The sequence below is a fragment of the Moschus berezovskii genome, chromosome 9, assembly GCF_049115385.1.
Source record: "Moschus berezovskii isolate FMDL1 chromosome 9, NW_MosBer_1.0, whole genome shotgun sequence".
NCBI classification, from domain to species: Eukaryota; Metazoa; Chordata; class Mammalia; order Artiodactyla; family Moschidae; genus Moschus; species Moschus berezovskii.
The window spans coordinates 87,938,619-87,966,191 of NC_142468.1; the positions used below are offsets into that span (position 1 = coordinate 87,938,619).

Below are 27,573 nucleotides of genomic sequence, written 5' to 3' on the forward strand. Positions count from 1 at the left end.
GACCTGGGCTTTTGTTTGCTGGGAGATTTTTGATTACAGTTTCAATTTCCGTGCTTGTGATGGGTTTGTTCAGATTTTCTATTTCTTCCTGGTTCAGTTTTGGAAAGTTGTACTTTTCTAGGAATTTGTCCATTTCTTCCAGGTTATTCATTTTATTGCCATATAATTGCTGATAGTATTCTCTAATAATCCTTTGTATTTCTGTGTTGTCAGTTGTGATCTCTCCATTTTCATTTCTAATTTTATTGATTTGGTTCTTCTCCCTTTGTTTCTTGATGAGTCTGGCTAGTGGTTTGTCAATTTTATTCACCTTCTCAAAGAACCAGCTTTTGGCTTTGTTGATTTTTGCTATGGTCTCTTTTGTTTCTTTTGCATTTATCTCTGCCCTAATTTTTATGATTTCTTTCCTTCTACTGACCCTGGGGTTCTTCATTTCTTCCTTTTCTAGTTGCTTTAGATGTAGAGTTAGGTTATTTAGTTGACTTTTTTCTTGTTTCTTGAGGTGTGCCTGTATTGTTATGAACTTCCCCCTTAGCACTGCTTTTACAGTGTCCCAGAGGTTTTGGGTTGTTGTGTTTTCATTTTCATTCATTTCTATGCATATTTTGATGTCTCTTTTGATTTCTTCTATGATTTGTTCATTATTCAGCAGCGTGTTGTTCAGTCTCCATATGTTGGCACTTTTAACAGTTATTCTCCTGTAATTGAGATCTAATCTTACTGCATTGTGGTCAGAAAAGATGCTTGGAATGATTTCAATTTCAATGCATGGCTGACTCTGCAACCCCATGAACTGTAGCCCGACAGACTCCTCTGTCCATGGAATTCTCCAGGCAAGAATACTGAAGTGGATTGCCATTCCCTTCTTCTAGGGGTCTTCCGGGCCCAGGGATTGAACTAGAGGTTGCTTGCACTGCAGGCAGATTCTTTACTGTCTGAGCCACAGTGTGAGCAAGTAAGATTTAGGCAAATTAAAGTGGACTTAAGGCCCGGCTCCCGGCGGCGCAGATGCGAGAGACGCCCGGCTCCCGGCGGCGCAGACGCGAGAGACGCCCGGCTCCCGGCGCAACCGACCACGTGCAGAATCGTGGCTGAGAGGAGCTGCCCCGCGCCCAGGGTTAGGGCGGTGGCCGAGAGGAGCTGTACCACGTCCAGGACGGTGGCTGCTTGGACACCGGAGGGCCGGGAGGAGCTGATCCACATTCAAAGCAGGAGGGGCAGCCTTGAGGAGATACCCCTCGTCCAAGGTAAGGTGCAGCGGCTGCGCCTTGCTGGAGCAGCTGGGAAGAGATACTCCACGACCAAGTGGAATATAAGAATCCAGTGTTCTGGGGAGGAAGGAACAAGACGGCGAGACCACTTTCTTCCCCACAAATTCATCAGAAGAACATTTGAACGTGGAGTAAAGTCCACAAAACAACTTCTGAATACTGGAAGAGGACGTCAGGCTCCCAGAAAAGTAGCCCATTGTCTTCTAAAGGAAAGAGAAGAAATCCAGCTCCACCCACCAGAACACTGACACATGCTTCCCTAACCAGGGAACCCGGACAAGTCACCTGTCCAACCCCACACACAGCGAAGAAACTACATAATAAAGAGAACTCCACAAACTGCAAGAAGAGGGAAAGGACACCCCAAGCAAAGAAATATAAGCAAGATGAAGAGGCAGAGAAATACCCAGCAAGTAAAGGAACAAGATAATTGCCCACCAACACAAACAAAAGAAGAAGATATAGGGAATCTAACTGATAAAGAATTTCGAATTTTGATGGTGAAAATGATTCAAAATCTTGAAAGTAAAATGGAGTTACAGATAAATAACCTGGAGAAAAGGATTGAGAAGATGGAAGAAAGATTTAATAAGGACTTAGAAGAAATAAAAAAGAGTCAATATACAATGAATAATGCAATAGATGAGATCAGAAACACTCTGGAGGGAACAAACAGTAGAATAACAGAGGCAGAAGACAGGATAAGCGAACTAGAAGATAGAATTGTAGAAATAAATGAAACAGAGAGGAAAAAAGAAAAACGAATTAAAAGAAATGAGGACAATATTAGAGACCTCTGGGACAATGTTAAACGCTCCAACATTCGAATCATAGGAGTCCCAGAAGAAGAAGACAAAAAGAAAGACCATGAGAGAATACTTGAGGAGATAATAGTTGAAAACTTCCCTAAAATAGGGAAAGAAATAATCACCCAAGTCCAAGAAATCCAGAGAGTCCCCAACAGGATAAACCCAAGGCGAAATACTCCAAGACACATATTAATCAAATTATCAAAGATCAAACACAAAGAACAAATATTAAAAGCAGCAAGGGAAAAGCAGCAAATAACACTCAAGGGGATTCCCATAAGGATAACAGCTGATCTTTCAACAGAAACTCTTCAGGCCAGAAGGGAGTGGCAAGACATACTTAAAGTGATGAAAGAAAATACCCTACAGCCCAGATTACTATACCCAGCAAGGATCTCATTCAAATATGAAGGAGAAATCAAAAGCTTTACAGACAAGCAAAAGCTGAGGGAATTCAGCATCACCAAACCAGCTCTCCAACAAATGCTAAAGGATCTTCTATAGACAGGAATCACAGAAAGAGTGTATAAACTTGAACCCAAAGCAATAAAGAAAATGGCTACGGGATCGTACTTTTCAATAATTACCTTAAACGTAAATGGGTTGAATGCCCCAACCAAAAGACAAAGGCTGGCTGAATGGATACAAAAACAAAACCCCCATATATGTTGTCTACAAGAGACCCACCTCAAAACGAGGGACGCATACAGACTGAAAGTGAAGGGCTGGAAAAAGATAGTCCATGCAAATAGAGACCAAAAGAAAGCAGGAGTAGCAATACTCATATCAGATAAAATAGACTTTAAAACAAAGGCTGTGAAACGAGACAAAGAAGGAAACTACATAATGATCAAAGGATCAATCCAAGAAGAAGATATAACAATTATAAATATTTATGCACCTAACATAGGAGCACCGCAATATGTAAGACAATTACTAACAAGTATGAAAGGGGAAATTAACAATAACACAATAATAGTGGGAGATTTTAACACCCCACTTACATCTATGGATAGATCAACTAAACAGAAAATTAACAAGGAAACACAATCTTTAAATGATATAATAGAAGAGTTAGACCTAATAGATATCTATAGGACATTTCACCCCAAAACAATGAATTTCACCTTTTTCTCAAGCGCACACGGAACCTTTTCCAGGATAGATCACATCCTGGGACATAAATCTAGCCTTGGTAAATTCAAAAAATTGTCTGCTTTTTAATATGCTGTCTAGGTTGGTCAGAGCTTTTCTTCCAAGGAGCAAGTGTCTCTTAATTTCATGGCTGCGGTCACCATTTGCAGTGATTGTGGAGCCCCAAAATTAAAGTCTCTCACTGTTTCCATTGTTTCCTCATTTACTTGCCATGAAGTGATGCATGAAGTTAACATTACTTTGCTACCGTGTGAGATGAATGCGATTGTGCGATAAGTTTGAACGTTCTTTGGTGTTGCCTTTCTTTGGGATTGGAATGAAAACTCACCTTTTCCAGTCCTGTGGCCACTGCTGAGTTTTCCAAATTTGCTGACATATTGACTGCAGCACTTTCACAGCATCATCTTTTAGGATTTGAAATAGCTCAATTGGAATGTCAGCACCTCCACTAGCTTTGTTTGTAGTGATGCTTCCTAAAGCCCACTTGTCTTTGCATTCCAGGATGTCTGGCTCTATGTGAGTGATCACACCATTGTGGTTATCAGGGTCATTAAGATCTTTTTTGCATAGTTCTTCTATGTATTCTTGCCACCTTTTCTTAGTATATTTTGCTTCTGTTAGGTCCATACCATTTCTATCCTTTATTGTGTCCATCTTTGCATGAAATGTTCCCTTGGCATCTCTAATTTTCTTGAAGAGATCTCTAGTCTTTCCCATTCTGTTGTTTTCCTCTATTTCTTTGCATTGATCACTGAGGAAGGCTTTCTTATCTCTCCTTGCTATTCTTTGGAACTCTGCATTCAGATGCTTATTTCTTTCCTTTTCTCCTTTGCCTTTAGCTTCTCTTCTTTTTTCAGCTATTCGTAAGGCCTCCTCAGACAGCCATTTTGCTTTTTTGCATTTCTTTTTCTTGGGGATGATCTTGATCACTGCCTCCTGTACAGCGTCACGAACCTCCATCCATAGTTCTTCAGGCACTCTATCAGATCTAATCCCTTGAATCTCTTTGTTCCTTCCAAAGCATAATTGTAAGGGATTTGATTTAGGTCATACCTGAATGGTCTAGTGGTTTTCCCTACTTTCCTCAATTTCAGTCTGAATTTGGCAATACTGGCTTGGTCAAAAAGTTCACTTGGGGTTTTCCATAACATATTACAGAAAAAACCCCAGAAGAACTTTTGGCTTACTCAATATAAGTTTATTGTAGTTTTGTTTCAATTAAGTCATTGCTATACCAACACTGTAAAAAGAGCAGCTAAGTGCTCTGGAGTCAGTTTGGAGAAGTTAAAATCCTAGCTCTAATGTTAGTTTATCATACAAGCAAATAAACATGTGCTTAGGGTATGGCAAAAATAGTTTAATTCAAGTAATTTTACTTAAATATGAGGTATCATCATTTTAAGAAATAAAAACTTTGCTGATATTGCTTATCTATATGTTTTGGAATTGATTTTGTTCTGAATCATAGAATCAGCATCATAGTCACTTCAAGGCTTGATGATGTAAAGGTTTAGAGACAGGAAATTATGATGGATGCTCTTCATCATTCAACTAATAAATATTTACCAAATGTTTATTGAAAAGGACACGTGTCAGCTCTATTTTTGACCATCCAGCATAAGAACTCCTTTACTATATTAAAAAAAAATCTGCCACTGTGTGTTTCAGAAGCCCTAGAGTCAACCATGAAAGCCAAGAAGACTGGATAACTTGCTTCCCTATTTAGGGACCAGGTACATATATTGGACAATTCGATGCTTTCATGTGGAATGCGAATATACAGCTGAAATTGGAAAGTTTAAAAGCCATTCTTAGGGCAGTGACATACAGTATCCAGTGGTGGTGTTCCAACAATGGCACCTAATATCCAGTGGAGGAGTCAATGGTGTCTTAAACAGGAAAAGGACATTTCCGAGGCATAACTATGGCCATAGTCAAGCCTTGAGGTTGGTTAGTCGGTTTCCTATTTGTTCTCAGGGTCTGCTTCTCCAGTCTTTCAGTCATTTCTGTAAGCTAACCAATATCCTTCCAATAAATTCTTTTTAACCAAAGTTGATTTCTGTAGTTGGCAAACAAGAACCCCAAAATGGTAATCTTACCATATGCCAGGCTCTGTACCAGGCACTGGGAACACAAAGACAAATAATTCATGGCCCTGCCTTAAAGGAGTTTGAGAAGGCAAACAAACGGACAATCACTATAAGTGATAAGTTTATCACAGAAGTAATCACAGAAAGTACAAGCACACATAGTCTAGGCTTCAAGAGTCAGAAAAAGAGTTATCATCTAAATTTTGAAATATGAGTAGGGTAATAGAATAGAGAAGAGTATTTCAAACAAAAGGAGCAAAAAGTAAAAGTCATGTTGCCTTTTCTTTGCTCATCACTTCCTTCTTACACAGTATCAAGAGCGTAGATGAAGGATAAAAGTGACCAAATGAGGACTGGAGAATCTGTGGGAGGGGATGAGACACAGTTACAATTTGTGATCTGGGTGACAGGTCACAGACTTTTGAGCTTGCTACAGGAAAATAAACTTTATACTTATAACGCACACACCCACCATTACTGCTCTCACCACTGCAAAGCTAGCCACAATTATCTTTTCTCTCTTTTTCACCTGTATCAGCCACTTCTCAGAATACTCAACTATGGACCTCTGAATTTGGTTGGCTTTTTCTTTTTTTTTTTGGTTGGTTGGTTGTCTGTGATAGGGGTGGTACAGGAGTCATGAATGAGTGGATAAAGGAATTGAAAAGAGAAGTAAAGGTGTTAACGAACTGATCAGTGTAATGAAGCAAAAAGTGTCCTGCCAACTGCTCACATAGTTTTGCTTAAAGGTAGGTACAAACACCACAGGAGAAAAAAAACTGATATAAAATATTTTATAAAAATATTGTGTGTATGCTTTTTCCTTTAAAATTACAAAATTTCAATACTGATACAGGTCATTGTTAGAGCTTTATCTTTTAAAATTATACTAGGCCTGTGCTATGCATTGTTTTTACTGTTTACTTTTATAAAAACTGCAATCTTTATTAGTTTTATAAGCCCTTGCATTTCAGTCATCACCTGTATAAAGTTCTATGCTTGAAGAGGGAAAAAAAACCACCATGTAAGTAAACTAATCACCAACCATTCTTAAAAAAATTTGATAAAAGAGGCTGAAAGCAAATGATCAGTAAAAGCTCATTTTCAAAAGTGACATTACAATGACAAATTCAGAATTTGAGTATTCTAAAAATCTACAATCCTCCTTTAACAAAGAAGTATTTACTATCAAGTGAAGGACAGATATGAAAAAATAAGTTTTCATTTCAGTGCCATTAAACTGAATGGTGTAAAATTCACTTCAGCTATACCAAGCTCCACACCACTTTTATAAATTCAGTTCTTCCTGTCAGAATGCCCCTGTTCAGCCAGCCAGCTCCTGCGTAATATGTGAGAACTGCTCTTTGAAGCCTTTCCTAATCCTGCTCCCCAGGACAGACTGTCATTCTCTTATACGTCAAGACCATCCTGTACATATCTCTATTACGATTATCACATTAATACTATCATTGTTTCTTTGAACATCTACTCTTCTCAACTAGATTAGGAATTCTTTGAGAGTAGGCAGGCAATGTTACATCTCTATCTCTGTAAGTATCTGTTTTAGCACTGTCCCTGAGAAAGGACAGGCAATCAGTAAATGCTTGCTGAATAGAAAATGACACGATGTGTTAATAATAATATTAAGACTATTTGTGTTTAGAAATAGCATGATTCAAACTTCAAATTCTATATGCAGAAACTAAAAACAACAGTTCCACTGGTTCCTATTTTGAAAGGGGGAGATATTTTGATAGCTTTCACAATATGGATTGGGATGAAATAACTTTTAAGCTCTTTTCTACTACATAAAGCTAATGAGCTGTCTATTTAAAAAAAATTAATTTTATTTCACATTATTTACTATTCCTTTGCAATCACCACATTTCAGAATATCCATGAACCTACATCCCTCTCCCCTGAGAGTTGTATGCCCTGCATCTACTCCTCTACTATAAAAATGAGGACTGAAACGTTCTCTGAAATCTTGGTTTCATCAGCCACAGCTGATTGGACCAGACAGACATCTGCCTCAAACTGGACTTTTTCCCAGGGTTTATAATGGGATCAGAGAACCATAAGTGAATATATGAACTTAAGAGTTAGAGGACTCGCTCAGCCATGTGCAGTGGTAAAAGACAACATGCAGAGAGAGAAAAATGAAGCAGACCAGTTGGGGGAAGCAGAAGAGATCATGCTGCCCCAGAGTAGGGAGAAAATAGCTAAGTTACTGGTGAGTTTCCAGTTTCTGGTTCCCCTCCCCGTCACAAAAACCTGGTTGTAATATTAATACTTCTACCTTCAAAGTACTGTGAAAGCCCTAGTATCCTTGCCATCAGCACTAATTTCCTTTTCAAAGTAAATTAGTTTGAATTTGGTTTCTAATATTGACAAAGAAAAGAAATTTTATTTTAAAACCTTGAAAAAGAAAAGGTCAAGTAGGAATACCAAAAAGACAGTTAAGCACAGGAGAAAAAAAAAAAAAAAACTTTGTTAAAAATGGTTGTTACACTGGTATCTTCAGGCATTTCTCAGCATAAGAAAATGAAAAATATTCACCAACCACAACAGGCTCAAACAACAACCTATAAATCCAACTGCAGCACAGCTGTCAGTATGAAAAAAAATCTATTTCAAAGTTCAGGGGGAAAAAAAAGATTAAATAAGAGGGAGTATCTTAGAGCTTATTAGAACAAATTATTTTGTAAAGAGAAATAATACCACTTACTACCATTCTGACCAAACAGGGGATGGGAATATGTCTGGTGATAATAGCTAGTGCTATCTAACAAGCCTAAGTATCAGTATGCCATTTCCCCCATCCACCTATACTCTTTTCTCTTAAAAGCATGCCACTACAGAGTCCTCCTCTAAAAGGCTCAGTGGCAGAAGACGGCGATCTTAAAAAATAATAAAAAAGGAAGCATTTCTCAGTAGCACAGTCATTATATGGCATTAACTTCTAAAAAAAAAAAAACCTAATATATTTTTCTTTGAAATTAGTTTATTAGTAAGAAGATTCCTTTAGCAACTCAGATTTTTTTAAAAAATGAGTTTGTTTAGAAACAATTTTCAAAGGGATAATGAAGGAGTGAGAAGACATATGTATACCTATGGCTGATTCATGTGGATGTATGGCAGAAGCCAACACAATATTGTAAAGCAATTATCCTCCAATTTAAAAAAGAGGAAACAAAAAAAGAATGAATACTGGTAACTTCTACTGTTCAAAACAAATATTTTTAAGAAAAACTGACTAGTTTAACATAATCAAGATTTAGCAAGATGGGGAAAATCTACAAACAGAAAGTTCAGAGAAAAAACAAACCAAAACAACCAGTACTTCTATCAAATTTGTCAAGATTACATAGACAGTTCTGGGTATTGAGGAAAAAAAATGAGACATTAGAGTAAAAGAAATAGCTTATGAAAAATTAAACAGTGACTGCCATAAAAAAGATTTTAAGTAAACAAGTCCCAATTGTTTACAATAATGGAAGCAGGCAGAGGTATCGATCATTTTTAACAACTTATACTGCTTCCAGACTGTACTTACCGAAATTATATTTGATTATGATTGTCCAATATTTTGAGAATTTAAGTCTAGTAATGAAGGAATACTCTGCAGGTTTGACTCTGAAGTGGGAATTTTTCCAATTTCCCCATTCTGCCCTGTTGTTCCATCTTTCTCTGCAACACACTTCAGTTTAACTCCCAAATTAATAAAAAGCACAATATTGCATAGCTACCACTCTCACACCTTAATCCATAATAGGAAAGGCTGGTTAAAGCTACAGAACAGACTATATGAAGATTAAGTGCAAAATAAGGGCATTCCTAGAGTTTAAAGTGTTATTAATAAGTTTAAAAAAAAGTGTGCTGGAATTTAAATAACTAATGAAATAGAACAGTTAAGAAATGTTAATTATTATTAACGCTAATTTAAAATTTGTGACAGAACACCAAATGCTAGAGCTCCTAGAAAGATTAACGGTCAGCTTGCCCAAATGTTCTCAAAAGGTAGGAATTTATCTTTCATTTTAAAACCCAGGATTAGATGGTTTGTTCATTCATTTGATAATTCTAGGATAGTGGGGGTACTTGAATACGTAAATTAAAACCTTCGAAGAGCAGCAATGACTATAACAGAAAGGAGATCAATCCTGGGTGTTCACTGGAAGGACTGATGCTAAAGCTGAAACTCCAATACTTTGGCCACCTTATGCAATGAGTTGACTCACTGGAAAAGACTCTGATGCTGGGAGGGATTGGGGGTGGGAGGAGAAGGGGACGACAGAGAATGAGATGGCTGGATGGCATCACCTACTCGATGGACATGAGTTTGAGGGAACTCTGGGAGTTGGTGATGGACAGGGAGGCCTGGCGTGCTGTGATTCATGGGGTCGCAAAGAGTCGGACACAACTGAGCGACTGAACTGAACTGAAGCAAGAGAAACCTACATGCAGGTCAGGAAGCAACAGTCAGAACTGGACATGGAACGACAGACTGGTTCCAAATAGGAAAAGGAGTACGTCAAGGCTGTATATTGTCACCATGCCAATTTAACTTATATGCAGAGCACATCATGAGGAACACTGGGCTGGAAGTAGCACAAGCTGGAATCAAGATTGCCGGGAGAAATATCAATAACCTCAGATATGCAGATGACACCACCCTTATGGCAGAAAGTGAAGAGGAACTCTTGATGAAAGTGAAAGAGGAGAATGAAAAAGTTGGCTTAAAGCTCAACATTCAGAAAACTAAGATCATGGCATCTGGTCCCATCACTTCATGGGAAATAGATGGAGAAACAGTGGAAACAGTGTCAGACTTTATTCTTTTGGGCTCCAAAATCACTGCAGATGCTGATTGCAGCCATGAAATTAAAAGACACTTGCTCCTTGGAAGGAAAATTATGACCAACCTAGATAGCATATTAAAAAGCAAAGACATTACTTTGCCAACAAAGGTCCGTCTAGTCAAGGCTATGGTTTTTCCCGTGGTCGTGTACAGATGTGAGAGTTGGACTGTGAAGAAAGCTGATCGCCAAAGAACTGATGCTTTTGAACTGTGGTGCTGGAGAAGACTCTTGAGAGTCCCTTGGCCTGCAAGGAGATCCAACCAGTCCATTCTAAAGGAGATCAGTCCTGGGTGTTCATTGGAAGGACTGATGCTAAAGCTGAAACTCCAATACTTTGGCCACCTCATGAGAAGAGTTGACTCACTGGAAAAGACTCTGATGCTGGGAGGGATTGGGGGCAGGAGGAGAAGGGGATGACAGAGAATGAAATGGCTGGATGGCATCACCGACTCGATGGACATGAGTCTGAGTGATCTCCGGGAGTTGGTGATGGACAGGAGGCCTGGCGTGCTGTGATTCACGGGATCGCAAAGAGTCGGACACAACTGAGCGACTGAACTGAACTGAAACAACAAGTGCCAGGCACTGTTCTAAACGCTTTACCTGCTGTAGCAAATTTAAGTTTCACAACATTCTTATGAAGAATTACCCCCATTTTACAAAGAGAAAGAAACTAAGGTACACAGACAGAATAGGTAGTCAAACAGCAAAGCCAGGTTTCAATCTGAAACAGTTTGGGGCTAGATCAACTATTTTTTACTGCCTCTCCAATGCTAAAATAATTCATTCATCAAATTCTTAACTGAGTGTCTTCTGTGTGCCAGAAACTGTTATATTTGTTTGAGATATAACACAGTTACTAACAGATTATTTTAGAAGGAACTTGATAATTCAGACAAGAGTATGGGCCTGACAACCCACAGAATGGGAGAAAATATTTGAAAAAAAGCAACCAACAAGGTATTAATCTCCAAAGTATACAAGCAGCTCTATGTTAAAATATACAAGCAGCTCTATGTTTAAAAAAAAAAATGGGCACAAGATCCAAATAGACATTTCTCCAAAGACAACATTCAGACGGCCAAAAAGCACATGAAAAAAATGCTCAACGTACCTAATTATCAGAGAAATGCAAATCAAAGCTACAAAGAAGTATCACCTCACATCAGTCAGAATGGTCATCATCAAAACGTTTACAAACAATAAATGTTGGAGAACGTGTAGTGAAAAGGGAGCCCTCCTACACTGTTGGTGGGACTATAAGTTTGTCCAACCACTATGGAGAACGGCATGGAGATTCGCAAAAAAACTAAAAATAGAACTACCATATGATCGGGCAATCCCTCTCCTGAGCATACATCTGTAGGAAAGTCTAATTTGAAAAGATACATGCACCTCAAAGTTCACAGCAACACTATTTACAATAGCCAAGACATGCAAGTAACCTAAATGTCCATCAGCAGATGAATGGATAAAGATGTGATACTTACATACAATAGAATATTACTCAGCCATAAAAAAGAATGAAATAATGCTGTTTGCAGCAACATGGATGGACCTTGAGATTACCGTACTAAGTGAAGTCAGAGAAAGAAATATCATACGATATTGCTTACATGTGGACTCAAGAACGATAAAAATAAACTTATTTGCAAAACAAATACACAGATATAGAAAACAAATTTATAGTTACCAGGAAGGAAAGAAGGAAAGGGATAAATCGGGAGATTGAGAGTGATATACACATACTACTATAAACAAAATAGATAACAAGGACCTACTATATACATAGGGAACTCGACTCAATAACAGACCTATACAGTCACAATAACGTGATCACTGACATAGAGCCAGACATCTTGGAATGTGAAGTCAAGTGGGCCTTAGAAAGCATCACTACGAACAAAGCTAGTGGAGGTGATGGAATTCCAGTTGAGCTATTTCAAATCTTGAAAGATGATGCTGTGAAAGTGCTGCACTCAATGTGCCAGCAAATTTGGAAAACTCAGCAGTGGCCACAGGACTGGAAGAGGTCAGTCTTCATTCCAATCCCAAAGAAAGGCAATGCCAAAGAATGCTCAAACTACCGCACAATTGCACTCATCTCACACGCTAGTAAAGTCATGCTCAAAATTCTCCAAGCCAGGCTTCAGCAGTATGTAAACCGTGAACTCCCAGATGTTCAAGCAGGTTTTAGAAAAGGCAGAGGCACCAGAGATCAAATTGCCAACATCCGCTGGATCATGGAGAAAGCAAGAGAGTTTCAGAAAAACATCTATTTCTGCTTCATTGACTATGCCAAAGCCTTTGACTGTGTCGATCACAATCAACTGTGGAAAATTCTGAAAGAGATGGGAATACCAGATCACCTGACCTGCCTCTTGAGAAACCTGTATGCAGGTCAGGAAGCAACAGTCAGAACTGGACATGGAACAACAGACTGGTTCCAATTAAGAAAAGGAGTACGTCAAGGTTGTATATTGTCACCTTGCTTATTTAACTTATATGCAGAGTACATCATGAGGAACGCTGGGCTGGAAGAAGCACAAGCTGGAATCAAGATTGCAGGGAGAAATATTAATAACCTCAGATATGCAGATGACACTACCCTTATGGCAGAAAGTGAAGAGGAACTCAAAAGCCTCTTGATGAAAGTGAAAGAGGAGAGTGAAAAGGTTGGCTTGAAGCTCAACATTCAGAAAACAAAGATCATGGCATCTGGTCCCATCACTTCATGGGAAACAGATGGCAAAACAGTGGAAACAGTGTCAGACTTTATTTTTTTGGGCTCCAAAATCACTGCAGATGCTGACTGCAGCCATGAAATTAAAAGACGCTTGCTCCTTGGAAGGAAAGTTATGACCAACCTTGACAGTATATTAAAAAGCAGAGACATTACTTTGCCAACCAAGGTCCGTCTAGTCAAGGCAATGGTTTTTCCTGTGGTCATGTATGGATGTGAGAGTTGGACTGTGAAGAAAGCTGATCGCCGAAGAATCGATGCTTTTGAACTGTGGTGTTGGAGAAGACTCTTGAGAGTCCCTTATACTGCAAGGAGATCCAACCAGTCCATTCTAAAGGAGATCAATCCTGGATGTTCATTGGAGGGACTGATGCTAAAGCTGAAACTGCAATACTTTGGCCACCTCATGCGACGAGTTGACTCACTGGAAAAGACTCTGATGCTGGGAAAGGTTGGGGGTGGGAGGAGAAGGGGACGACGGAGAATGAGATGGCTGGATGGCATCACCGACTCTGTGGACATGAGTTTGAGTGTACTCCGGGAGTTGGTGATGGACAGGGAGGCCTGGCGTGCTGTGATTCATGGGGTCGCGGAGAGTCAGACACGACTGAGCGACTGAACTGAACTGACTGACAGGAAAAGAATCTTAAAAAGAGTGGCTATACGCATAACTGATTTACTTTGCTCTACAGCAGAAACACAAAATTATAAATCAACTATATTCCAATAAATTTTTTTTAAAAAAAGAGCATGGGTCTGAGAAGGCTTTCCAGAAGAAGTAAAGCCTACACTGAGATTTAAAAGATTCAGAGGAATTAGAGAGGCAAAAAGAAACAGGAAGAAGAAAATGAAGTCATTCCAAGCAGAAGGACTAATAAGCAATGGTAAACAATTCAGAAATAGCATGTACATTCAAGGAATCTTCAAAAAGTAGATTCATATAGCTGAGTGGAAAATGGAAAGCAGAAATTTAAAGAGTTAAGACTAGAGAACCAGCCTCAAATCATGATGAGGCTTGATGACCTACTAAAGAGTTTAACCTTTATTCAGTTGACAATGGGATGTTAAACAAGAATTTTCTAACTGTGTTTTAGATCTACTAGTCTGACAATTCTGACATGAATTTCATGGAGATAAAAGCAAAGTCAGGAAAACCAGTGAGAAGGTAAGCAAGTAGTTCCTAATAAGGCAGTGTTTAAAACAGGAATACTAGGGCAATGATTGATTGAAAAAATATTTAGGTGGTAGAATCAGCAGAATGCATAGTACATGAATGGATGCAAGGAGAGAAAGAAGGAAACATGAAAGACTCCCAAGTTTCTTGGATGATGAAGTCAATAGTCAAGATGTTTTTGAAAAACAATAGATCAAAGAAAAACTTTAGACAGGTAAATAAGTACAGTTTGGATAAATGGAGTTTGAAGTGAAGATACATAAGCAGTTAGATAAGCATCTCTGATGCTTTGGAACGATATTAATCCTGGAAAAATAGCTTGGTGGGTAACTGGCAGCTGCATGGTAACCAAAACCATAGGGATAATGGTGACTTGCTTACTGTAAAGGCTAAGAGCAACTGACTAACCCAGGGACCGCCACTTCTTTTGGGACATGCAGAGGAAGGCAAATCCTCAAAGGGAATGATCAACACACTGAGAAGCTCCAGGATTAACAGAAGAGGGCAGCATTAGTAGAAGTGGCAGTCAGGGGCTAAGCTTCTGAGAAAGTGACCAACAGCACTACTCTCCTTGGTTACTTTAGCAAGAGCAAGTTTAGTGACATAAGTAGAACTAGACTGCAGTGGGATAAAGAGTAGAGTACAGAAAAGATGTAATTTGAACCAGTGCAGATTGTTATCAATTTTCTCATCTATAAATTTGAGGCAGTGGGTTATTTGAGCACTAAATGACTTACCACATGGAACCTCACCTATAAGTAATACCACAGGTCCTCAAGCTCACTACACATAGCCATACTGGGTGCCTTTCTGTTCTTATTTCAAACTCCTTTATATGGCAGGGATTTGCACTTGATGTTCTCCCCTAAGAATCATGCTTTCCTCAGCTCTTCACATTAAGCTCTTTCTCATCTGTCAAATACCATCTACTAAGAGAGGGCTTCCCTAAGAAGTACCCTAAGGACCCTCTCAATCACTCTCTCACATCATCATGTTTTACTTCCTCTGTAACTCTAATGATACTTTCAACTTTTCCTGTTTATTTAGAGGTAATACAGCAAAGTGATTGAGAGTGTAGGCTCCACAATCAGACTGGCTGCATACAAACTGCGGCTCTGCCATTTACTAGCTATGTGACCCTGGACAAGTTTCTAAACCTCTCAGTGTCCTAATCTCCTCATCTTTTAAAGGAGCAAAATAATACAGTACTTACCTCACAGACTTCTTGAGGGAGTTAAATGAGCTAATCCATGTAAAAATTATTATAAGAATACAGGTAAATTCTGAGCACTCATATTATATATTTATTTACTTGCAAGGATCTTAATGCTCCACTGAACTGCATTTTTCAAAATGTACTATTAAAGATATCTGAAGTTATAATAACTGAGTCCAAATCATAAATATATCAACCAATAACCAAATGAAGGAGTACTGTTCTGACTAAGCCTCAGGAAGTGCTAGTTTCATAAAAGAGAATTTTTCTGGCCACAAAAGTCATAGAGAGAAAAAAAAGAAGAGTTAAGGCTCTTTAATAAGTAAGGGAAACTTTTGATAAGTTATATATAGAATTACTATGTAATTTAGATCAGCCTATAAAAAGCAAAACTAAAATATGAGGAACAGAGAAAAGAAGGTCCTGAAAAGTTCTGACCCAAGTAACTTTGAAAATAGTGTTTTGACTAGGAACTCTAAAAGACAAAAGGATTTAAGGAAAAAAAAAAAGATGATAAAACTTTAGTTGGTAAAGTCATTTCTCACCAGAATATGATTAACAATTGTGAAACTATACATGTATAATGAGACTGAACAAACAAGTAAGTGGACAGCTGATGGTGAGAACCAGGTTCTTCATTTCTGGAGAATAAGGTCACAAATAAGCAAGGGGGTAAGACTAGGATGAACCATGTGGTACTGAAGAAGAGTCAAAAAGATATCAGTATGAACTTATGCTTAGTTTCATATAGATACAGATGTAGATAAGTAAAAAAAGTTATATATTTGCATACATGGGTTAGTATACATACATATATATCCTAGGTCTGTACACTGAGGTCTAAAAGTAATGATATCCCAACAGCAATGAGCATCAGTTCAGTTCAGTCACTCAGTTGTGTCCGACTCTCCGCGACTCCATGAATCACAGCACGCCAGGCCTCCCTGTCCATCACCAACTCCCGGAGTTCACTCAAACTCATGTCCACAGAGTCGGTGATGCCATCCAGCCATCTCATTCTCTGTCATCCCCTTCTCCTCCCGCCCCCAACCTTTCCCAGCATCAGAGTCTTTTCCAGTGAGTCAACTCGTCGCATGAGGTGGCCAAAGTATTGCAGTTTCAGCTTTAGCATCAGTCCTTCCAATGAACATCCAGGATTGAGCTCCTTTAGAATGGACTGGTTGGATCTCCTTGCAGTCCAAGGGACTCTCAAGAGTCTCCTCCAACACCACAGTTCAAAAGCATCAATTCTTCGGCGATCAGCTTTCTTCACAGTCCAACTCTCACATCCATACATGACCACAGGATAAACCATAGCCTTGACTAGACGGACCTTGGTTGGCAAAGTAATGTCTCTGCTTTTAAACATACTATCAAAGTTGGTCATAACTTTCCTTCCAAGGAGTAAGCGTCGTTTAATTTCATGGCTACAATCAGCATCTGCAGTGATTTTGGAGCCCAAAAAAATAAAGTCTGACACTGTTTCCACTGTTTTGCCATCTGTTTCCCATGAAGTGATGGGACCAGATGCCATGATCTTTGTTTTCTGAATGTTGAGCTTCAAGCCAATCTTTTCTCTCCCCTCTTGATTAGATGGTACTACTACTACTACTACTACTACTACTAAGTCACTTCAGTCGAATCCGACTCTGTGTGACCCCATAGACGGAAGCCCACCAGGCTCCCCCATCCCTGGGATTCTCCAGGCAAGAACACTGGAGTGGGTTGCCATTTCCCTCTCCAATGTGTGAAAGTGAAAAGTGAAAGTGAAGTCGCTCAGTCATGTCCGACCCTTAGCGACACCATGGACTGCAGCCTACCAGGCTCCTCCATCCATGGGATTTTCTAGGCACTATTACTGGAGTGGCTGGTAAATAATGGTAAATGTATCTGCTTTTTAATAAGCTGTCTAGTTTTGTCATAGCTTTTCTTCCAAGGAGCAAGCATCTTTTAATTTCATGGCTGCAGTCACTGTCTGCAGTCTTTGTGAAGCCCAAAAAAGAAAGTCTGACACTGTTTCCATTGTTTCCCCATCTATTTGCCATGGAGTGATGGGACCGGATGCCATGATCTTAGTTTTCTGAGTGTTGAGCTTTAAGCCAACTTTTTCACTCTCCTCTTTCACTTTCATCAAGAGGCTTTTGAGTTCCTCACTTTCTGCCGTAAGGGTGGTGTCATCTGCATATCTGAGGTTATTGATATTTCTCCTGGCAATCTTGATTCCAGCTTGTGCTTCTTCCAGCCCAGCGTTCCTCATGATGTACTCTGCATATAAGTTAAATAAGCAAGGTGACAATATACAGCCTTGACGTATTCCTTTTCCTATTTGGAACCAGTCTGTTGTTCCATGGCCAGTTCTGACTGTTGCTTCCTGACCTGCATACAGGTTTCTAGAGAGGCAGGTCAGGTGGTCTGGTATTCCCATCTCTTTCAGAATTTTCCACAGTTGATTGTGATCCACACAGTCAAAGGCTTTGGCATAGTCAATGAAGCAGAAATAGATGTTTTTCTGGAACTCTCTTGCTTTCTCCATGATCCAGCGGATGTTGGCAATTTGATCTCTGGTGCCTCTGCCTTTTCTAAAACCTGCTTAAACATCTGGGAGTTCATGGTTCACATATTGCTGAAGCCTGGCTTGGAGAATTTTGAGCAAGACTTTACTAGCGTGTGAGATGAGTGCAATTGTGCGGTAGTTTTGCTCAAATCCTGGTTTCTAATCTCCTTCTCTAATAAAAGTAACCAAGGATCCTCAAATAAATGATTGACTATAGGGTTCGGGCAGGGAATATAAAAGATTAGCCTGGACAATTTTATAGTGCCAGAAAGTACGAAAGGGCTCAAAACAACAACAATGGTTTCTGTCCTGTTGGTTACAGGGACCAACCAGAAAGAATTGGAATAACTTGAGCAACAGAATACAGTACAGGAGTATAACTCAAATTTAGAAATGAATATCCATGAGTCCACACTGATATAAATGATAGAATTAAAAAATGGGGGAGAAAAGGAACATCTCCTTTAAAGAAGAATTCCAAATAATTTTGTAGATACTCACCCCTGGAGGAGTTGGAGCTTAACTTCCCTCCTTAACTTTCCCACCGAGTATGGTCTGCTCTTAGTTACTTGTTCCTAAAAAGTAGCATATGGAAAAACTTTACAGTAGAGAAACCTGGCAAGCAGTACCTCAGCCAGGTGAACAAGGTTAAGAACATCACTGATAAGTCATACTGCTATAAGTACCCTTGATATGACATGAGAATGGCATTTTATCTCTGCAGTCATCCTCCCACAACCCATAACTCTAGTCTAATTATGAGAACATCAGACAAACCCAAATTGAGAGACATTCTACAAAATACTTGACCCATACTCCTCAAAACTGGCAAGGTCATTGAAAGCAAGGAAAATCTGAGAAGTTGTCATAGCCCAGAGGAGCCAAAGGAAACACAATGACTAAATGTAGTGCGGGATCTGGATGGGATTCTGGAACTGAAAAAAGACATTAGGTAAAAACGAATGAAATCTGAATAACAACTTATGGACTTTAGTTAATGGTGATGTTCCAGTGTGGTTCCTTAATTGTGACAAGTGTAACACAGAAATGTCGGATGTTAGCAATAGGGGAAACTGGGTGTGGGGAATGTGGTAACTCCCTGAAACTCCTCATTTTACATTATCCTATCAATAAAATTAAAAGTTTATTTAAATTAATAAATAATAATGGCAGGGAAGTTATTGCCTTAACCAGACTGATTTTAGTCCTTTAAGTCACGTATAAGAGGGTTGGACAAAATCAGAAATACAGTTGGTACTATCTAAAGCAATCTTAATGTTGATGAACAGTTTATAATATAGTATATGAAAGTGCCTAAAGTCATTTCATATGTGCATGTTTTTATTCCTTAGTTGATAAAGCACTTTAGGAGCAGAAAACTCTCCTCTAAGTAGGAAGCCACTCAAACTTTAGAATAAAAATTGTGATACTAATTATTACTAATAAAAATTCCACCTGGCTTTTTAAGTCCATGAAGTTTAAATAATTCTACTCAAAATATATTCACTTGTACATTACTGAGACATTTCCTCACAGTCTCAGAAGGAGAGGAATATAACCATATGTATTTTAAGAAAGCACACTGGGAAGTTCACTAATAACAGTATATTAAAATTCAAAATTCACAACTTGGGTTCATAATGGGCACTGCTTGAGAGATTCGGAAACTCCAAAAAAAAAAAACAAAACACTTCACTAACATTTGTAACTATCTTGAATATATTAAAAAGAACTCTTACAAAGCAGTAACAAGTCCAGTGGAAAATGTGTGAAGGATAGACATAGGCAAATCACTGAAGAAATAACCAAAAATATCCAAATATAAGAAAAGATGAAGTAAAAACAGAACACAAATGAAATGCCATGTCACAACAGTCAGATTGGAAAAATCCAAGAGTCTGACAACACCAACTATTGGTAAGGATATGGACAAATAGAAACTGTCAGTATTCTATAAACACCGGGGAAAGAGGGAAAAATTTATATTCTAAGACCAGGCAATTTGACAATCAGGTATATGACCTGGAGAAAATCTGGTATGTTGCTTGAAGAGATACAAGGATTTCATGAGGCACTATTAATAACAGGTAAAAAATGAAAACACTCTAAATGTTTATCAATAGATGAAATGACAAACTCCAGTACATTTATTCAATGGAACACTACAAACCAGTCAAAAATAAATGAACTAGACCTACAGTGCCAACAGGAAATGAGGGGGAAAAAAGTAAAATAAAGCAAGCAAGTTTCAAAGTGTGTATACCACGACACAATTGTATTAATAGCAGGCTAAATTTACCAGGGCACAGTTATAAGCAGCTTAAATATAAAATTAAAAAGCACCTCATTTAAATTTTACAACCTTATGAGGTAAATATTTCTATTATCTAGCTTTGATAGATGGGGACACTGAGGCATGGAAAAAATTTTAAGAAATTTAAAAAAAATTTTAACAAAACTATTAAGTTGCAGAGTCAAGATTCAAGCTTAGGACGTTATGGCTCCAAAGTCCACACTCTTCAAAAGCATTAAAAGCAATGTCATGTACTACACACACACATTATACAGTTTATTGAAAGGTAAACTGGAAGGATATACATCAAATTCATCACAACAGTTGCCTCTGGGAGGGGAGATAAGGAGAGAAAGAAAGAGGATGAAATTGGGGAGAAAAGAAGAGATTTTTCATCAGCAATTTTCAGGTAAAGTTTTACATTGAAACTTTAGAATTTAGTATGTTCTTTAGAAAAAGAACACACAGTTCTTTTATAGTAAATGTATATCTCAAGCAAAAATGAAAGAGATGTCAAATTTTCTATGGTGAGTACCTGTGTTGTTTACTACTTTGGGGAATTTTCTGTATTTTTTAAACTTTTCAAAATCAAAATGTCTCCCCTATAAAACAGTATTTTAACAAAAATAAATGTAACAAATTTCCAATCTCCATATTTCAGCTTTTATTTGAAAATGCCAACAGCTAAACTGGGAGTGTATGTATGTATATACACTTTAACATACATATGGAAAATGTGTTTTTATATGGCTCAAAAGAGACAAACTAAACATACCAGAAACAGCATTTCTTGCATTTTGATGACTCACTATTCTCAATGAAAATGAAGTACACATAGCACTAGCAGGATGATTCCCTTAATATCTTTCTACCTCTTTTTTTCTGCTGCTTTCTACTTGTTTGTGGTTTTGAAAAGAAGGAAGCAAAAGAAAGTCCCAAGAAATTGTCACATACTTTAAAAACTAACAGCAGCCATAGATAAACATATGTGGAGTCCTTCTAAACTTAAGATTTCCCAACATACAATCAAGTAGTGTTCCAAAAATTTACTTGTAAATTGGTTGTCTGGAACTCAGAACATATTTTCCCATAAAGTTAAAAGAGAATGTAATCACCAGGAAAAAAGATACTGCCTGAGCTGCCAGGCAGTGAGACAGAAAAAGCAGAGCACACTATAAGCACTGATGGACCAGAAAGAAAAGAGTTTCCTCTACCAGTGTTTGAGGTTGGAAAGCATGCTTCAGTCATCCACCGTGGTATTCTCAGCGACTATCAAAGTACCTGGTACCTCATAAACATTTGAAAACCCGCTGCCTGATGACTGATGAGGTAGTGAAGAAAAGACTTGCGTCAAACTGCTCATCAGTTGGTGGCACTGGCAACACAGAATAGTGAGGGTTAAGACACAAACAGAAAAAGGGTTGGAGAGTAACAGCGTGCAGCAATAGGAGCATCCATATATGGAAAACTGTTATCAGGCTGGTGCTGGGAGCTAAGAGAATGCCTTCACCTGTATCACTGGCTGTTTCCATTATTGAGTGTACTGCATAAACACCATATTTTCAGTTAGTTTTGCTAATAATGAGGCATAAGGTATTCTCTACTGGGGCAGTCGTTACATGGGATTTTCAGGATTTTCTCCTATGACTCTTGAAAATATATTAGCTTCATTATTAGAGTAATACTATTCAGAAGAGAGAACAAAATGCAAACACTAAAAGAGAAATTACCTAAAATTCTATCATCCAGAGATAATGTCTTTTAATATTGTATGCATTTCCTGAAAATCATTTTGCCATATATATCATATATAAAAAATAATAACATAGTAATTCCTTTTATTCCTATTTTTCTCTCAAGATTATATTGTGCTTTCTCATGTTAGTAAATTTTTTTTAATGTGACTTTTAATAATTGCATTTACCACACAGATTAACTGCCATTAATTTTACTAAGCCTCTAGTATATGGCATTTTAACTTACAGATTTTTCACTGTTATAGTAACATACTATATAAATTAATCCATTCTTATATATAAAGCTCTACATTGCTATTTTAGAATTCAAAGTGATAATTATGATACACAGTAACAAAGCATGGAGTACTTGACTTGCCCCTACAATTTCTACTGAGCAACAATCAATAGGACATTGAACAAACAAGAAAGAAAGAAATTTTTATTGACTTTTCTTCTTCTTCCACATTTGGTAGGAACAAGGAAAAATTCCCACAAAATAATACTCTGATATCAGAGAGGACAAGAATAACAAGTTAATTTCTCTGCTACAGCCACTTCTTTTTCCACTTAAAATAATGAACCATTAATTTAAATAGGAATAAATAAGATCTAATATTTATAATATATCAAACATCTCTGTATTGGTGCTTAAATCTAAGCACATAATAAGTATGCTTCGAAAAATTCTGCAAACAAAAGATAACGTTAACTAGTATCACTCAATGAAAAAATAGCTTTCTTTTACAATTCTTCCACATTTTTATTATTTTTTGAACGAATCAGAAAATGTCATGCACTTCATCTCTTCCTTCCCAGAGCCTCCCAATTACTCCAAATTTTATTCGAGTTGCCATAAATAGGTCAACAGCTCCATGAGCTTAAGAATCAATAGCTATTTAAGCCACTGGTAACTCATGTGGAAAAGTTCAGAACAAATCAGCATCAGCTTCCTGGCTCTCTTGCACAAACATAAAATTTATACTGCTTAACCAATTTTCAAAAGTGTAACTTTGTGTACATATATTTAAAACTGAGGCCAAATTTTACTTATTATTTATTCCCAGTACTGGGCTACTGTCAAGAGCAATTACCTTTCCTAACAAATACATTCTTATAAAATTCCACAATGAAGTCTACGCTTAATCATTCAGAAAAAGAAAATTATGTAACATACAGTAGTATAATGATGACGATGATGATAATATACGCTATTCTGGACACTTACTAAGAGCTGCAGTTCAAAAAGAGAAATGTGAAAATGAGGTAAAAGCTACCCAAAACGTTTAATTCTGGCCAAAACAAAACAAAGTTCCCATAAAAGAGGCCTAATAAGTTTTTTGTTTCATTACAAGTTCAAAAGGGGTGCAAATACCTCAGAAATCCTGTATACTTAAGATTTTCAAAAGCTGAAATCCTAGTATCTAAATACAAAACTGTATAACTTGCCCAAGAGTCCTTATTTATTACCCAATCTTAGGTCCCCCAGAGACTACTTTTTACAATAATCTCAAATGCACTACAATAGATTAAGGTAACCTGGGCTACGCTGTTCACAGGTGTCTCCGCCTCCTTCCCCCAACAGAAGAGAAGAGGTAGACCAGGGCAAGCAGAAAAAAATAGAGACTATGTACACCAAACAACAGATTGTAATAGTCTAAAACTGCTTCTTTTAAACTTGGACTATTATTATCATTAACTGATAATATTTTAAAGAATAACATATTCACGGAGCAGTACAATTCCTGCCCTTACGGGTCTCTAGCTAGCTGACACGCGTTTTCTTCCCAGATAAATACATGCCTGTTGACGGATGCCTATCCTGCTGTTGCAAACAAGAAATAACTGTCCTATGAGACAAAAAACCCTTCTCTACGGCTCCAGGCGTAACCATACGAGTTTGAATTAAAAGCACACTGGAACAATAACAAAAATCTTTCAGTACATCTATCATTTAAAAGCATGATAACGAAAAGTCGTTGCTGCGACCCAGTTTTAGGTCACAAGCTTTATTTCCCCCTCCTCCCCCCCAAAAGCGGTAAACTTCAAAGGGAACGGTGGCGACCAGGAATTGTTTATCACCTCCCTGCGCCCCCCCCGCGAAAAAAAGACTGGGGAAAAACCCCAAACTGGCCCACTTGGAGCTTGAGCAGGCTCACGTTGGCCGAGGCAGACCCCCGAGAGCAGAATCGGGCCTCCGGGGGCCCGCCAGGCTGCAGCTGCCTCCTGTTTAAAACGTCGAGCAGGTGGGATTCCGCGAGGCCACCGCCGTCTTACGTAACGAGCTTGTCAAAACCCCAGCTCCAGGACCTCCCCGCTCGCCGCCCCCGCCCCCGAACCGGAGCCCCGGGCCAGCCCGGGATGGACAATCCCGAGCGAAAACGGAGGAGACCCCCAGGCGCCGCCGCCGCGGTGCGGGCGCCGCTCTCCGCGCCGCCCGGAGCCGACCCAGCCCGCGAGGGCCAGCCAGGCTCCGGGGAGCCCCCGGGCGGAGGTCGCGGCCGGCCGCGCCACAGCCCCGAGCCCGGCCGGCCGCGCTCCCGCGCCCACGGCTGTCACCGCTCCGGGCAGTGACAGCGCCGCACGCCGCCGCTGTCCGCGCCGCCGCCCCCGCACTCACCTCACCGCTGGCTCCCGCTCGAGAAGCGGGTCGAGCCTGGAGAGCGGCGCGGCGCCCACTCAGCGGTGGCGGGACACGAGGGGCTGGACGCCGCGGCGCTCCGAACCCGCTGAGCTCATCCCCAGCGGCGCTCCGCCCTGCGCGGCACCCCCGCCCGCCCAGGCCTGCCGTCTCCGTCAGACGGGACTCCCCCTCCCCTCGCGGCCGCCGCTGCCTCCGCCTCCTTCTCCGGCTCCAGCCGCCGCGGCCGCCGCCGCTGCGCCCGGCGCCATCTTGGCAGTGACGGCGAGGACGGAGGCGGGGATGGCGGCCTGCCGGCGCCAATAGCGGGCCAGGCCCCTGCTCGAGGGGGCGGTACAGGGGCGCGGTGAGGGGCGCGGGGTCCTAGCGCCGGATCCGCGATCGGCGTAGAAGGTGGGCGGAGCTGCGCAGGGTTCTCTCGTGACGGGCAGGAGAGTTGGGGAAGTGCGCTGTGGTTCCCCTTCGGGTGGAACCGAGGCTAGCGTGGGCGACACACACCTTCCTTTCCCCTTTCACCACAGCGAGGGTCAGCATCCGTCATGGCCCAACTGACCTATTTCCTCCTTCCTCCCCAACAGTCCCAGGACTCCAGACTTCGGCTAGCCGGAGCTCGTGGCGTCTGCCTGAGCGGCCGCTCCTCCACAAAGGACACTCAGATTCCCCAGGAAACCCCCTCAGGGGTTAGCAACCACCTCCTAGTAGGTTTCGGTACCAAGATGCTGCAAGTCAGGTAAAGTAGGGAGTTCAGGAGGGCTCCCTGAAAAGTACATTGATGAAACACCAATTGTTGACTGAAGGGGTGTAGGTTACATTGCATTAATGGGTTATGGCCTACGTACACCTGGCTATGGTGCCACCATGCGTGGCTGTTGGCAAGTTGCCTCTGAAAAATGAGGTTGATTACTGCTACTGGGTTGCTCAGAAGGTTAAATGGTATAATACATGTGAAGTGCTTAACATAGTACCTGAAAGTACTCAATGTTCAATATTATTACATGGAAAAAACAAGAAATAGGACTCTAAAAGGTTTCAAGTCAACTTTCCTAAATCGTGCAGAATAGTCTTTAATCCCTTCTACTAACCAGGTTTATAGCTTTCTTATCTCCATTTCTTTTGTTGTATTCAGTCAGTCAACAAACATTCGCTGAAACTCAAAAACTGAGGGGACACACTGGTGAGGGAAACAGAAAAGGTCTGCCCCCTAGACTGGAGTTGACTAGTGGGAAAAGGAGGGACTGTGAATACTCAGGAGATCTTGAGAGAAACATGCTAGGAAGGTTATGAACAGAATTCTGGGAGAGCAAATACCAGGATAGTTTAAAAAAAAAAAAGTGGTCAGGAAAGCTCCATCTGAGGGATGAGAAGGAGCCAGTAATCTGAGAAATGCCCTGGAGAATTAAGGCAGAGGAAATGGCTATGCAAAAGACCTGTGGAGTCCATAGTGCCAGGGAATATGTGGTGCAAAGAAAAGTCTGCCCTGATACTGAAGAGGTGAGTGTGTAAGCAAGGAGGGCCCATTTCCTCAGGCCCTAGGAAGACAAACAAGACTGGATTTTGTTGTAATTGCAGCTGAAAGCTGTTGAAGAGGAAGGGATGCCTATTAGAGCAGGGAATTGAGTTTGGGGTATGACATTGTATCTGTATTTCAAGCAATATTTGGGCCAAAGGGGGCTTCCCTAGTGGCTCAGCTATAAAGAATACGCCCAAGGTGCGGGAGCGTCAGGATATGTGGGTTTGATCCCTGGGTTGGGAAGATCCCCTGGAGGAAGGCCGGGCAACCCACTCCAGTATTCTTGCCTGGAGAATCCCATGAACAGAGAAGCCTGGCAAGCTACAGTCCATAGGGTCACAAAGAGTCAGACACCACTGGATCAACTTAGCACTGCACAGCATGGGCCGAAGAACTGGATTTAAAGTAAAATAAAAAACCTGGGGTTGAGCCTCTTCAACACTAAATTGTTCAAATTATGTGTTCTGGTCTTCAGTTTCCTTATTGATTAAAAAAAAAGTGAACATCACATAAGACTGCATATGGAGAAATACCGCTTTCACTGACAATTGTTAATTAATGTAATTGCTAAGTGTTTTTAGAGAAGGCAATGGCAAGCCACTCCAGTACTCTTGCCTAGGAAATCCCATGGATGGAGGAGCCTGGTAGGCTGCAGTCCGTGGGGTCGCTCAGGGTTGGACACAACTGAGCGACTTCACTTTCACTTTCACACATTGGAGAAGGAAATGGCAACCCACTCCAGTGTTCTTGCTTGGAGAATCCCAGGGACGGGGGACCCTGGTGGGCTTCCGTCTATGGGGTCACACAGAGTCGGACACAACTGAAGTGACTTAGCAGCAGCTAAGTGTTTTGTATGTCATGTATAGTTGCCTAAACTGAAGTTGCTCAGTTGTGTCTGACTCTTTGCGACCCCATGAACTGTAGCTTACCAGGCTCCTCCATCCATGGGATTTTCCTGGCAACTGTACTGGAGTGGGTTGCCATTTCCTTCTCCAGGGAATCTTTCTGACCCAGGGATCACACCCGGGTCTCCTGCATTGCAGGCAGATGCTTTACTGTCTGAGCCACCAGGAAAACCCTAATCAGTACAGTGCTGTTTGGTAAGTACATTTATTGGGTTATTTATTGCAAGTAGTAATCCAAATCAGTGATTCTTACTCATTTTTGCAGAGTGCTACTAAGGAAAAGAATATAAACTGTTATGAATATGTAGTTTACTGATGCTGTAATTCCAAGTGTGTTTTTCTTTTTTTTGACTGCGTGTGCCATTTCCAGAACTTTTTCATCATCCCAAACTGAAACTCTGTACTGAGTATATTATAAATCCTAGTCTACTTTATAAGACATGTACTTTTGAAAGGTATCTGGTAAGTTCCTCTCCCATGCCCCCCAAAAATGGCAGTAGCCTTGGTGATCAGTAGGATTGTTTGCTGCCATTGGAGGGTTTAATGGATTACACCATGTGAGTTTATTATTATGATTTTTTTTTGACTGTGGCTGGTGGTCTGTGGATCTTAAT

At 40.1% G+C, this 27,573-nt stretch overlaps 1 protein-coding gene across 5 annotated transcripts in view; it reads right to left on the minus strand.

The window, feature by feature from the left end:
• Window positions 1–24,785, minus strand: part of DENND4A (DENN domain containing 4A) — a 137,525-nt gene extending 112,740 nt beyond the window's left edge. For 3 of the 5 annotated variants that reach the window (XM_055437287.2, XM_055437286.2, XM_055437283.2), the window contains exon 1: window positions 24,524–24,784. The gene's annotated coding sequence lies outside the window, so the exon portion shown is untranslated. Of the gene's footprint in view, window positions 1–18,375; window positions 18,450–24,523 lie in introns of all 5 variants that reach the window. The other 2 variants (XM_055437285.2, XM_088839919.1) reach the window with 2 other exon arrangements.
• Window positions 24,786–27,573: the final 2,788 nt, after the last annotated feature.